The sequence below is a fragment of the Eupeodes corollae genome, chromosome 3 (assembly GCF_945859685.1).
Source record: "Eupeodes corollae chromosome 3, idEupCoro1.1, whole genome shotgun sequence".
Lineage (NCBI taxonomy): Eukaryota > Metazoa > Arthropoda > Insecta > Diptera > Syrphidae > Eupeodes > Eupeodes corollae.
The window spans coordinates 14,140,297-14,155,696 of record NC_079149.1 but is presented as its reverse complement, the minus strand read 5'-3'; the positions used below and the strand labels follow the sequence as shown (position 1 = coordinate 14,155,696).

The window sequence follows — 15,400 nt, the reverse complement described above, 5'->3', positions numbered from 1 at the left end:
ACCTTTGTACTTTAAATGGCAGTTAAGTATAAGAAATGTCAAATGGCAGAGTAACAAAGTTGATACTTTGAAATTGCGAAATGAATGACACTGTGCTTTAAGCGCTATATTTTTAAGCGTTGCGTTGTTCGAATGTTAAAACATTTTTTTTCGTAAACGAACATGAAACATACTGCTAAAATAATGACACTTCAAATGACAGTTGAGTTTGAAAGGTGTGAAATACAAAAGTTAAAACTACGAAATACTTGGCACTGTGTGACATGGCGTTTTTCTTTTAAGCTTTCTTCGACTATTAAACAATCTATTTTTGTAAATGACAAACATACTACTAATGTTATGACATTTCAAATGATAGTTGAGTTTGACTGGTGTTAAATGTCAGAGTAACCAGGTTGAAACTTTGAAACTACGAAATGAATGACACTTCAGGTTTTTATTTTTGAGTATTGTTGGATTGTAAACCAATCTCTTATCGTAAATGAAAATCATAAAACTAATACTATTATATTTTAAACGACAGTTGAGTATGACAAATGTCAAATGCCAGAGTAACAAAGTTAAAACTTTGAACCTACGAAATATATGGCACTGTGCTATAAGGCACTATTTTTTTAAGTGTTGCGTTGTTCGAATGTTAAAACATTTTTTTCGTAAATGACAAACATACTGCTAATATAATGACACTTCAAATAACAGTTGAGTTTGAAAGGTGTAAACAATCTTTTTTTGCAAATGAAAAACATACAACTAATGTTATGACACTTCAAATGACAGTTGAGTTTGACAGGTGTTAAATGCCAAATTTTCCATGTTAAAACTACGAAATGAATGACACAAAGAAATACGGCGATTTTTTTTAGCATTCTTAGATTGTTAAACAATTCCTTATCGTAAATGGCAAATATTCAACTAATAGTATGACAGTTGTAAAATACTAAAGTAACCGAGTTGAAACTTTAAAACAACGAAATTTATGACACTATCAATAAGGGGTTTTTCTTTTTAAGCGTTGTTCGACTGTTAAACAGTCCTTTTTTGTAAGTGACAAATATACTAATAATATTATGACACTTCAAATGACAGTTGAGTTTGACAGGTGTCAAATGCCAAAGTTACCAAATTAAAAGTACGAAATTAATGACTCTGAAATACGGTGTTTTCTGTTTAAGCATTCTTAGATTGTTAAACAATTCCTTATCGTAAATAACAAACATTCGACTAATGTTATGACATTTAAAATTGACAGATGTAAAATGCTAAAGTAACCAAGTTTAAACTTTGAAACTACGAAATGAATGACACAGTGCAACATGGCGTTTTTCTTTTTAAGCGTTCTTCGATTTTTAAACAATCCCTTGTCGTAAATGGCAAACATTAAACTAATATTATGACACTTCAAATGGCAGGTATCAAATTCCAGAGTAACATTGAAACTAAAAAATGAATGACACTGTGTAATAGGGCGTTTTACTTTTTATACTCTGAGCAAGTCTAGTATGCAGAGTTTGATCAAAGCTCTCCGATTTATGTATAAAACAACACTGAAAGACTGAACTGTCAAAAGTTTTACAATGTACCAACTGTCTCTTTCATACAGAACAAAAGTGTAGTCAGCCGCAATCACCTATTTCCTCCATTAGTCTGAATGTTTTATTCATAGATAATAGCGCTCCGAGCGCTCTAATATGTCTGATTGTAAACTAAAATGTTTTTTTGACAGCTCAGTTCTTTGTTATGACCTTAACGTCAACTTCAATTAGAGCTGGTAGCAGAGTTAAAGAAACACATCCAATTGAAATAGAAACTTTGACAAATTGTTCGAATTTGACAACTTTGAACTTCTCCATGCAACTGTTTTGAGGTCAAAATATACCATAAACAACTTTATACAATCTCGTTTTAATTTACCTTACTGCTTTAAACATTTATTTCTATTGTTGCAAAAATAAGAATAATATTAAAACATCGATAATATAATAAAAGACTTAAAAACGTTATTGCTAGTTTAAAAAACGACTTTCTTTTCTTTTAAAATTAAAACAAGAAAAATTAATAAGTTATTATTTTATTCCATTATGGCACTTTGACACTTACAAATGTCAGAAAAGGTTTGTTTTGCGAATTCTTTTGGATGCGTTCAGATAATTTGATTAAAAAGGAAAATACTAATTATGTTTATAACTTATTATAATATTGTATACAATTTTGCAACATTATGTTTCAGTTAAACTTCATACATCAAGCATTATAGAATCTTTAATGTGATATTAGGCTTAAAAAGAAAGTATTTTGCTAGTTTAAAGCTAGCGACGACTTTCTTTTATTTTGAAATTTAAAGATACAAATGACTACCTTATTGTTTAATACCATTCTGACACTTTGACATTTATAAATGTCAGAAAAGGTTCGTTTACGGACTGTTTAAGATGCGAGCAGGTGATTTATTTATGAAGAAGGAAAGTGAGATTATTTAAACAGAGATTATGCTAATAACTGGTATTTATAATTTTCACCATTGTGATTTATTTAAAATTCAATAAATTTAAATTTTCGACCATAAACATAAGAAAGTCATCGGTTATTAAACTGACTTTTCTATTGTTTCCACCGAATTTCGTAAGAGTTTCAGAAAATGTCATCACAACTTACAACTTGTTCTTCGAATTTCTTTTGACAATCTTTATTGTTTATCACATTCATAACAAAACTATATAATTAAATTATTTCTAATCAATATATATGACTTGTGATGTTTTTTTCTCACTCTCAGTTATTCAGCTAAGTAAACAAAACAAAAAATAACAAAAAATGAAACACCTGATATGACATCATCGATTAGGTTCGCCAGAAAGCATGACCAACAAAAATAAATAGCAAAAATAAAAATAAAAACAATGAATAATATTTAGCACCTTCAACCCGTATTACACACCATAACTTGTATTTCTCGTTCAATTCCCCACTTTTGTCTGTGCGGTCATCTTATAGTCACAGGCCAGTTTGTATTTCATTTCAACATCCATAATCGACTTCGACATCATTGTCGTCTCTGTCACCGTCACACCGACCGTTAATATTGTTTGGCCAATGTCATTGTCAACAAAAACCAAACCGAACATAATAATGTGCTGCCCTCTCTTGTGTAACGACCAAACGACTCTCTAAAACTAAAACAAAACACACATAAAAAAGCAAAAATATGAACAACATTCTCTTGGGAATAACGCCAAATCAGTTTAATAAAGAGTCATAATAAAATTATTATATTATTCTAACGTGATTGTTGGCAATTAACGTTCTACTTTGTGTCATTTATTTGTTGTTTTTTTTTCGTAACATCTGTGTACAAAGTACATATTTACAACAAATTCAATTCATTAGAATAAAATTTATCATTAAAATTGCTGCAACCTTACCCTTTCCTTTTATTTAAACAAGCAACGACAGAAACTGTAGGTATGTTTGTTTTTGTAATGTTTGACGGGCAAACACTTAAATGAAACCGTTCAGCATTCAGCCAAAGCCAAGGGTCACGACTTATTTGTTTAATTTAATTTGACGTTTGTCATTGTTACATGTCAACAGCATTCGATTGAACTTAAACACACTTTTTTTTTCTTCTCCGAGTCTAATTGGATTGTTGCTGTTGCTGTTCACACGATGCGATGATGTAGTTTAAACAGTGACAGGCATTTATTTTACATAAACATAACAATCAAGAAAAAGTTTTTTTTGCACTTTCGTTTTAGTTCTGTTCGTTTTTCTTTTTTTGTAATTGCAGTTTGTTGTCTGCAAAATGAAGAAAAGCACTGGTGAACTTAGTGCAATTGAAACCATAAAGCGATTGCTCATCGCAATGGTGTTTTAAATGTTCACCAAAACAGATGTTACACGAGAATATATCTAAATTGCAGGGTGTTTCAGCACAACGTCTTATTAAGTAAAAGCGGATTGGAGAGCGTCTCAAAAGAGTCAATATAGAATATATAATAACAATAAATAAAATAAAAAATAACTTTTATAATTTTGCAATTAGACACAATTTTTGCTTAAGCAATAAATTTGATTGTTGATGGTTAAGAGCGTTAAATGATAAGTAACGCCATCTGATACAAAAAAAAGGAACTCTTTAAACTGCACCAACTGTAGAGGAATGACTACTTGTCATCGCTTACAAAATCTTCTCTACCTTAATATGTGAACGTCAAAAGCCAGCAACCTGATAGGTCTTTAACAGTGCGTTTTTAGACTAAGAAAGTACACAATCGATCAAATATTCACTTACAGCAGGTCCTGGAGAATTTACACTGCTCCATAAAGGTTGGAAACAACTAAACAGAACCTTGCGATGTCAAAAAAGGTTTTGGACAAGGTGATGCGCTGTCATGTGATTTTTGTACATCGTGCTTGAAAGAATAGTGCAGAGCTCCCACGTCAACACTAGAGGCACTATTTTTCAAAAGTATATCCAATTACAAGCATATGCTGATCACATTTGGCGTTTTACTTTTTTAGTTTAGAGCAGAGCTCGAACTGTCAAAAAAATAATTGTGTTTCGATTTAGGTCTGATTGTTCAGAGCTTCAAATTCGTGTTTCTTTTTTTAGTTCTGAACGTGTTCAGAGCGTGCTCTGAGAGCTCAGAATAAAATAACAGATTAAATGAGTAAAATGCTGACCACTACTCTACTCTACTCTTCTCTACTCTACTCTACTCTTCTCTACTCTTCTCTACTCTTCTCTACTCTTCTCTACTCTTCTCTACTCTTCTCTACTCTTCTCTACTCTTCTCTACTCTTCTCTACTCTACTCTACTCTACTCTACTCTACTCTACTCTACTCTACTCTACTCTACTCTACTCTACTCTACTCTACTCTACTCTACTCTACTCTACTCTACTCTACTCTACTCTACTCTACTCTACTCTACTCTACTCTACTCTACTCTACTCTACTCTACTCTACTCTACTCTACTCTACTCTACTCTACTCTACTCTACTCTACTCTACTCTACTCTACTCTACTCTACTCTACTCTACTCTACTCTACTCTTATCTACTCTACTCTACTCTACTCTACTCTACTCTACTCTACTCTACTCTACTCTACTCTACTCTACCCTACTCTACTCTACTCTAATCTACTCTACCCTATTTTAATCTACTCTGTTCGCTCAGACTCTGCTCAGTGCGTGGGTTTTTACGATTAATGAGGGCAAACCAAAGTACATGCTGTCATTAAGAAAGAACCTACAACACTGTAGTCTCGGTCAAAACGTCATTATCGACGGATGAAAGCACCTAGTGTCATTTCGAGAGAAAAGTTCTTCGCGTGATCTACGATCCCGTATGCATAGAAGGTGATCGGAGGAGAAGATGTAACGACGAGCTCTACGGACTGTACAGCGACGTAGACTTAGCCAGAAGGATAGTCCAACGACTTAAATGGCTGGGTCACGTAGAGCGCATGGAAACCAATGCTTCGGCCCGAAAAGTCTTCGAATCCACGACCACAAAACAGCGCAGTAGAAGAATATCATGGACCAGTGGCGTGCACAAGTAGAAAGTGACCTCGCCCAACTTGGAGTTCGCAACTAGCGACATCTAGCTAGGGAGAAGTTTGTTGGGTGAGGCCCTAGCTTACACAGGACTGTAGTGCCACCTTAAGTAAGTAACACCATTTTGTTGGGAATGTCATCGTTTTTTAACTGTTTAATTTTGAAAAACGAAAACTATAGGACTCAACATTCATTTAGAGTGAAGAAAAAAATGGCGATTTGTTAATGGCTTGATTATTATTAACGCTCCGTTCAATCTGAAATGAGATTTATCACACTTGACCGGAAATAGAAGAAAAGTTCTTCTGACTTTACACGATTTATGATGAATTGTCAAACCTTACTGAACCGAAATGTCATCACAGTTTGACACTCTCAACTGTCAAACTATAGACAACATCCATCATAATTTCTTATGGCGTTTAAGAAATCAATCTACAATTTTAAGCTATTACTCTAAAGATTATAAAAAGGTTGTTTTTTTTAAAAGATATTTGCATTTCAGAAAGCGCTGTCATACTTAATCATTTTTAAATCTTGTTCTGCGGTGGAAACACCAAAAAGATTTATTTAATCTAAACTGAGATAAACGTTTGGTGGAAACATAGCAAAACTTAATCATCTTTTCTATTGTTTTCTCTTGCAAAATAAACCCAGTTAGTTCAAAACAAAACTAAATAATATTGACATTAAAAGATTGAGTTTTTCCCCAATGGAAAACACATGATTTCAAATGGACAACTACTCAACGAACACAGCCATCGGGGTACAAATGCAATATCATTCGTACCAACATTTGAGAACGAGATCACATAAGATCCATTCGAGAATCGTATAAATGTCAAAAACCTACTGTACTATGGATAGATTTTCCAATAAAACACTTGTATTAATACAAACTATATTTCGATCACATTCTCCATGGACAGTTAATTCAACATAAACTGAACACATCTAAAACAGTTCATAAACGAACCTTTTCTTACATCGATAAATGTCAAAATCGTGAAAGGGTTAGTTTGGTAATATAGAATAATGTAATGATTATGAAATATAACATTGACGTTTAGTTAAATATTGAAACACACTGTACAAAAATATTTAATTTGCATCTGTTTTGCTTCACATCACTTAGAGTCGATGTATTACCATACGTTGCATTTGCACTCGTATACATTATGGAATATAAAATGAAATTGAATTTTTCTTTTTGTGTAAAATTGCAAGGCTAGAAGGCAAACAGACAGGTATCAAATTGAAACATTGTCTGAGAAGGGAATTAAAATAGACACAGCCATAAGTTTTCTGTAAAAAAAAGTGAAAAGTCATTGAGCCAATGGGATTTTTATAACTATACTTTCCCTTACTTTCGAAAAACTTACTGTCATATCGAGTACCTATCCGTCCTATCCTATTCTACGACTTCCTACTTTAAATCTGTTGAGCATATATTATAAACTACATTTTTCCTGGAAATCATATTAAACTTTGCACCAACAAATAAAAATGAAAAATAGTTTCATTCAATCTTATATCTTATCCTTAGGGTAGGAAAAAGTAATGGAGATGGTAAGGAAATAGTATAGATTGAAATACCAAGGTTTTCATTTGAATATCTGTCATTTTTTTGAATTTTGAATGAAAGCAGCTTTGGGCTATATTATAGAAAAAAAAAAAACAAATCTCTATGGAAATGTTAGTTAAAGTTTAATTAAAATAAAAATATTTTTTTAGTTTTGCTTTATGATTTTCTAGGTCACAAAAATACCTAAGTGAAAATATAGGAAGTCACAATTACAAACTTGAGAGTTCTTGAGTTGAAAAAATAAAAAAATTGCTTACATATTTTCCTCTTGAATAAACAAAAATTCCTTCGGTTCAGCAGTTTATGGGTCATGTCACGATCCAAAAGAGACTGTTGGAAATTATTTCAAATGATGAAAGCAAAACCAAAGTTTTTCGAAGGTTTTGCAACTTTCATAAGTTCACATTAATGTTTTTCAACTATAGGTACAAACAATAATGTTAAAGTTAACTAAACAAAATTTAAACATTATTTCGAAAGCTTTAAAAGGATACAAATGGAAGGGGGAAATCTCACGGGAATACATTCTCCATTGAATTTATATTTTTTTCGTGTCCTTGTGTTCATTTGCGCATTTTATTTTTCTCCCATAGGGGTTTTGCTAAAAATGTTTTTAAGTAATTATTTAATATATGAACTTAATTGATTCTTATGATTTTGAACCCTTAGGACAACTCGACTGCCAGATGATGAAAAAAAAGAAAAGAAGGAAAAATATGATTATGGAACAAGAGCATGAAAGTCTCAACCTTTCTTCCTTTGACAGCTCTTTTTCTTTCGTAAAAGACACCGAAAACCAGGAAACGTTTTCAAATGCTCTCAAGATTCTTTTTTAAGTTACAAAAAGGACACCCAGCACTAAGCTACAATCTCTAAACAAAGAACAAACAAGTACCAAATAAAGTGATTTCAAGACGAAAGGATCATTAAACTCCTTAAAAAAATCCCATCCTATAATTAATACCCAAGTTTTCCTCTTGTTTTAAATGAAAGTTTAAGTTAATGAACATTAAATTAAAGTTTTCCGTTAAAAAGAACACCTACACGAGTCTTCCCCTTTTTTTCTAAGGATGTAAGCGATTAAATAAAATTTAAATGACTCACTTAAAATTCTTCTTTTACAGAGTAGGTTATTATGTTGTTTTTATAAGTGTTTATATTCATTCTGGTTTAGAGAATACCTTTTGAACTTGTTATAAATTTGTATTATGTAATAAAAAGATTCCAATGAAATTTGTGGAAGTATGAAACTATTTTTAAAAATACAAGATAAAGATAAAATGAAAACAATGAATAAATAGTATAGGGGAAAAATAGCTGCCTTGTGGAACTCCACTATTTTAAGGATTTATATGTATATTTTTAAAAGTTGTTTTTTTTTCTGAAGTAAAACAAAATCGGTTTTGTATGTCAATGAAATTTTGTATTCCTGTGAAAGTGGGTTTGATGCCATTATGTATGGAACTCGATTTCTTTTGCATGGCCATCACTAGCACGCTTTCAGTAGTCCAGACGCTGAACCTAATTTTCGACGGTTTTCAAGCATTAATCGGCTTATACTGCTGCAGTTTCACATTCGATATTCGTACGAAGTTCTTCAATCGTCGCACAGTAGCTCGTTTATGCCAAAATGCTTTCAAAATTCAATCGAAAAATTATTGAACTTGGGTTATTAGTGTGCCTTATAGAGCTGGCTAGAGTTAAAGATTTTTTTTGATGATAATTTTGTTTATTAACTTTGAATGTAAAAACTAGAAAAAAGGGTTTCGAAACACTTTTCGTTTTTGTTTTCATAATATGTTTTGCCATTATTTATATCGATAGTTAAAAAACTATTTTTTAATTGTTTAATGTAATGTTTTTGGAAATACTACTTTTTGCACACTTTTTCGGCCTCAAATTGCACAGAAAAAAAGATTCAACGAGTGGTGCTAAGATCTCAACTGATCCTTGTATATTTCTTAACATAAATCCAAAACATCAACTGCGTCATTTTCCATCGAACTGAGCTAGGGAGATTTGAATCAACGAAGTCAGTCATTCGTTTCCCATCTTGAAGAAGAAATATTTGACTGTTAACAGTCGAATTTTTTATGGAAAATTTCTTTTTTTATGGATTTCTTTATTTTGTTTGTGGATTTAAAAAGATGATTTTATTTAAAAAAAGTAAATCATATTTTGTTTATTAAATAAGATTTTCAAGAGTTTTAGAGCTATTTTTTTATCCTGTAATAAAATTTTAAATAATACATTTGTTTTCGGGTACGATTGAATTGTGATCCGGTACTTTTATTGATAAGAATTAAGAGTTTATTGATAAGATTTAAGAATAAAACAATTTTGGAATATGTTTGTATAAAAGTAGACAGACAGGTAGTTTTATTGGAGTGTCTTTAAGTATAATTAATATAAGGATTGAAGAGTCTTGAGTCCTTATCTCTGCATATAAATACTGGACAAACAGAAGAAGCGGGCGATCTCCCAACTACATTAAGAGGAAGACCAAGGAAACCAGTCAATGAATGCGCAACATTTACTTAAAAACTAAAACTAATCAAAGCTACAAAGAGATATTTACAGAACATCTCTCCGAAGCTTTGAGTAAAAGATACAATAAGGACCGTGAAAAGAGGAAGAGTGATATAATTCAGGCAATATCTGCTGCAAGTCCACTTCGTGTCAAGAGAGTCAAGGAAATCATTCACACTCCCCTGCATAATCCCATAAAATACACCATTGAGAACGCATTAGCTTTGTTTAGGGATTTGGGTCTCTTAAGAATCATATAAAATCCTGAGAACTTCGTTAAGACATCACAACATAAATGTCTTGCCATCCTACAATATGATTACAGTTGCGAAAAAAGAGCAATTCCCGAAAACTGCGATGTCACGGAAATATTAGCGAGAGTGAAACTTCAAAGCATGATGGATCATACAGCAATGATTCTAATAGAAAGCAAAACGGAGGATCAAATTTTTGCACTTCCAAGAAGTTTCATGTTACAGAGTAAATGGGGCAACAGAAGGTGAAACAGACGCACACATGTTCATGGCATCAGTTGTCCCACTTCGACTCAATAGTACATATGGTGAACATTGGAGGAACCCTCGCCCATCAACAGTTCATTTCTGTAGGACCATTATGTTCCAACATGTTAAAGAGACTAGTGACATCATAAATAAAACAGTCAATGATATTAAAAGTCAAATAGCGGTCATGTCCGATATACAAAAGGACACGAAAGAACTTCTATAAAGATGAATGATAACTGTCAAAAGAATCCCAGGAATGCAAAAATAAAGACTTCAAGAAATATCTATATCAGAATACATGTAAAGTTTCAAGGATTCGGCAAAATGAGGACCTACTTAACATGCTAGCAACCTCTTCGGATCCACTTATTTCTTCCTTAAGGCATGTGAGAAGCCAAAAAGATCTGAAAGAACGATACTATCCAGCAATGATGAGTTTATTACACATTTCCCCGGACTTAGATGATAGTTTTCAAGAAATGCATTTTTATATATTTATTTGTTTATACAATTTACAAACAGAAACAAAAAGCATGGCTTCACTGCAAAACATAACATAGCTCAATAATACTTTTAAAAACTTGTATTTATAATTCAACTTCTATAGAGAAGAGCTAGCCTGCGGAATTGATATAATTTTTTAACTTCCATATTGTTAAGCAAGAGTATCTATAACTTAATTTTTCGTCAGTATTTCGTTACCAAAAATATTCCTTCTTATTTCTTTAAGAACTGGACATCTTCCCACAAAGTGTAAAACTTTTGATATATCACCAAAATACATTATGTACTCTTGAATACTGGAACAAAACAAAAACAATGCCTTAAAATTAAAAAAAAAAATACTTTTTTCCCACTGTTTCATTCGAATTGGTCCTTTTTCTTTTTGCTCTACTGTTTCAATTCACTCAGAATACTTACAAAATTGATTTTGACGATTGCATATTGAAATACCGCTATGTTTATCACCTTTGTTAAAACTTCTTAAGCTATTTTTTTTTTGAAAGTCACACTTTGGTTATCATCACGGAAGAAGTACGGCCCATTGACGACTCCGCCGGCCCATAAACCACACCAAACCGTAATGATGTCTCATGAAGTGATGACCAATACTGCATATTTTGTTTATTGAAGAAGCCATTCAGCTAGAAATGAGCCTCATCGCTAAAGATGATTTTTCGATGAAAATCCGAATCATTTTCAAGTTGTTACTCACCCCATTTCACGAAAATACGACGCTTCTGGTGATCAAACGGCGTCAGTTCTTGCGTCAATTTAATTTTGTAAGGTTTTAGCCAAGTACTTTTCGTCAAATTCGCCACAACGACTTCACAGAGATGCCCAACGCTTGGGAACAACGTGTAAGAGACACATTTGGGCTTTCTGCAATATTCTTATAACTACGGACACTTCTATGTCTCTCTTACACGGAATATTTTTTACTGTGCCTGTGGATTCAAATTTGTCCACTAGGTGCTCAATTGTTGATGGACGATTATGACGGTCTTAAATTGGTAATAATTTCGACTCGTTGTCCGGCTGCAAGTACAGCAGCGCTTTAACTCCCCCTGGAGCATAGGGCAGCAACAAGATCCTTCCACCTATCCCGATTCACCGCAACTGATCTCAGCTGGCCACGATTGAATACCTTAAGACCGAGCCTCTTTCAAAACTGATGACCTCCAAATTGTCTTTGGTCTTCCAACGCGTCTATTACCCTTGGGATTCCATTAGACTGGACGGATTGTTTTGCTATATTGTCATCGGGTTTCCTCAGTGTTTGGCCTATCCAACGCTATTTTCGTTGCATGAGGTCTACCTCCAATTTTTTCTGTCCGGTCCTATTCCACAGCTCAACGTTAGAAATGTATTGCGGCCACCGGATTTTCAGAATAGAGCACAGACAACGGTTAACGAAAGTTTGTAGTCTGCTCGACTCGTTGGCAGAGCATTTCCATGTTTCAGAAGCATATAACAGCACTGATTTGACGTTGGATTCGAAGAGTGTCAGCTTGGTGCGTAGCGATATTTTGCTAGAATTCCAGACAGGAGAAAGGATTCCAAATGCACCACGGGCTTTGTTTATTCTACCGTTAACATCCAAGTCCATTCCGCCATCGAGAGCTATAAAACTTCTTAGATAGTTAAACTGGTCGACCTCCTCTATGGTCCCTCGCCTAAGAATAACTTGTGTGCTTTGACAAGTGGTCATTACTTTGGTCTTATTTGTGTTTCCATTCAATTGCAGCGAATGACACATTTGATTTAAGCCTGCCGTGTGGTTTGCCATGAGACAAATATCGTCAGCATAATCTATGTGGCTAAGCTTGTCAAACAGACTCCATTGGATACCGTGCCTTTCATTTGTACCCACTGTGGCAATCATGACATCGTCAATCGCCAGCAAAAACAGAATTGGTGACAAGACATCTCCTTGTCTCACTCCTTGACGCATATCGAAGAAGTCGGAAAGCTGTCCACTGCGCAACACAAAACACCTTACGATTCTTTAATAACAGCAACAATTTTCTCAGATATTCCTCGCGCAATAAGCGATCTCCAGATGCATTCACGATTGACACGATCAAACGCCTTCTCAAAATCTACAAACATTAGGTACAGCGGTGATTGGTACTCAGATATTGTTCAAGTATGATTCGCCAGGTGTTGATGTAGTCGACGCACGATCGGCCACTGCGAAACCCTGCTTGGTGCCTATTGAGGGTAGACTCGATCCTAGACTTAATTTCTCGAGAATAATAGTTGCCAATATATCAAACCTTACTGAAGAGAAATGTCAAAAGAGCGACAAGAAATATGGCGTCGTTTGCTGTCCCTGTCGCTCTTATTGTGTAGCGTCCCTTTTGAAAAACTCTGTATTTAAGGGCTTTGAGTCATGATATTTCAATAATATTTGAACGTATTATTCGTATTCCCTTGCAACAGCAATATTTTTCACTAGGCGTATATTTCCATGATGCAAAGACCTTACGATATCAAAAACGCTACGTTTAAATCACTTTTGTATAAAGTTTTAACAGTTTTAAAGCCTTGCTCGATTGTTAAGATATCCATTATCGTAAATGGCCAACTTTAAACTTGTATTATGACACTTCAAATGACAGCTGAGTTTGACAGGTGTCAAATGTCAGTGCTACCAATTTGAAATCGCGAAATGAATGATCCTAAATGAAACCTGGACTAAATTTTTCAAAACCCGTAATTGTGGCATAAAATTATATCAACCCCTTTTACTTTTCGTTCTTCGATTTATTTAGAATTTGACGTTGACAGAATTGTCAATTAAGTCAATTAAACACATTTTGTGCGTAAATTTAAATTCTTTTACACAGTCTTGTTTCGATATTTGATCCTTGTTTCAGTATTTTTTTATTTTAAAGTGAAGTATGTTAAATGTTGAATTCTATTTCAAAAAACAATTACGCGGAATTCTGTTTGCACTTTAAAACAACTGAAAACTGTCAGCAGCTGTTCTTCGAAAAGAAATTACATTCTTCGATAATCAGGATCACATTTGTCTAAGAAAACCGATAAATCATTGGCAATCAAAATACAAACATCGTCATTTATGAACACAATCATTTTATTGGAAATAAAATCAGGTGTCAGTGATAACATAAGTGAGCAATTCAAGTCATAAAATGTTTCATCTAAGATAAGATAAAAACGTAAATAAAAGTAAACATACGTTTGTACAAATGTAGTAACAGTTATATCGAAATTTGTGGTAGGTATTTATTTACTAACATGAATGTTATCTTTTAACAATATTAATCTACTCTTCTGATAAAAAAAAAAATTACTATACGAAACCTATTTAAAGTTTAAAAATAGACTTTAAGTATAGAACACATTTTTGACAAAACAAATTATCTCAACTTATGGTTTTAAAAAAAGTTGAACGTTTCAAATAAGCTGGTTACATTGACATTTGACAACTGTCAAACTCAACTGTCATTTGAAGTGTCATAATATTAGTAGACCGTAGAAATTAGTAAAACTCACGTAGCCGCTTTATACCGACGCATGCTTCGAATTATCTTAAAGTTGCAATTTTATGACATTGTTTTTAAAACTAAACAATGAAGTCTTTACGATGTAATAAAATTTTCAAAAAAATGTATTGCCAAGTGTGTTTAAGTAAGCTTTCCTTTCAAAACCGAAAAAATAGTGAGCATTTTCTTAATTTGCTTTTAAGCACTTGTTAAGATCCACCGATTTCAATACTATATTAAATATAAATTCCTCAAACGTCCAAACAAAATTCCAACAAACCCCACGCTATAAAGTTGCTTTCGTGTTCTTACTAAGGTGTGTACCTACTACCTTTAAATTTATGAAGAACAACAATAAAATTCTTGGAATGTTTTTTGAAAATACCAACTACTGAATAAGTTTATAGCCAGGTAAAACAAATTCAAAACTAACCTCATTTTTATGTGGTAAAACGAGAAGAAGAAAAAAAAACCCTTAATCAATGCCAAAGTTTTAGCATACCAGTTCTTATCTTCAAGTTTACATAATATTGCAAAGTTATCTTTTTATTCCCATCAAAACTAATTAAAAACTCAAATAGCAACATAAACTGACTTAAAAGATTCACCTTCATTTTATATGTAAAATGAAGCTCTTTCTGTTTTGTGTGTCTATCTCTGTCTTTCTCTCTGTGAAACAAAACACTTCATTCATTTGAGTATCTTTAAGCTTTAAAAAATTAATCCGCCAGTTTGCCTCAGAGAATATTCAGCATTTTCCAAATTAATGTGAAATGTTTTTGTTTTCGTTTGCGTTATTTTTGTTGTTGAATTTTTCTGTGTATCATCACATGTCACGAAAATCTCTACAGTTGAACGCCTAATAGGAAAAGACTCAAAATAACAACACCGTAAGCACATTTTTGCTTGCTCTATGATGTATAAGCATTGGAATATCCAATATAGACCCTTGGGGCCTTCTTTTTCCTTTCGTCAGAATATAATGGTGCCATACCACCTCAACCGTCTCAGCCCGGAAAGCATAGTGTGGAAGACGAGTTTAGTGTATTGTGTGTAGATAGATGGCAGCAGTAGTCTTTTGTTTTTAATTTGAGTTTGAATGCCTTATGATATTTATATGTTACACTTCCTTACATACCATGGTAAACATAGCTATACCTGTACCTCTGCCTCTTCACCTTCAATGGTTGCCAGAAGTAGATTTT

General features: G+C 33.1%; 1 protein-coding gene and 1 long non-coding RNA gene across 7 annotated transcripts in view; one reads left to right on the top strand and one right to left on the bottom strand.

The window, feature by feature from the left end:
• The window catches only part of LOC129952747 (kinesin-like protein KIF13B), a 108,710-nt gene that overhangs the window by 46,230 nt on the left and 47,080 nt on the right, over positions 1 to 15,400 (top strand). The gene's annotated exons all lie outside the window — the stretch shown is intronic.
• LOC129952750 (uncharacterized) lies at positions 2,656 to 3,927 on the bottom strand. Its single transcript, XR_008782372.1, has 2 exons — positions 3,420 to 3,927; positions 2,656 to 3,170 (listed from the first exon to the last, which is right to left on the bottom strand). It is a non-coding gene; the product is annotated as an uncharacterized LOC129952750 (long non-coding RNA).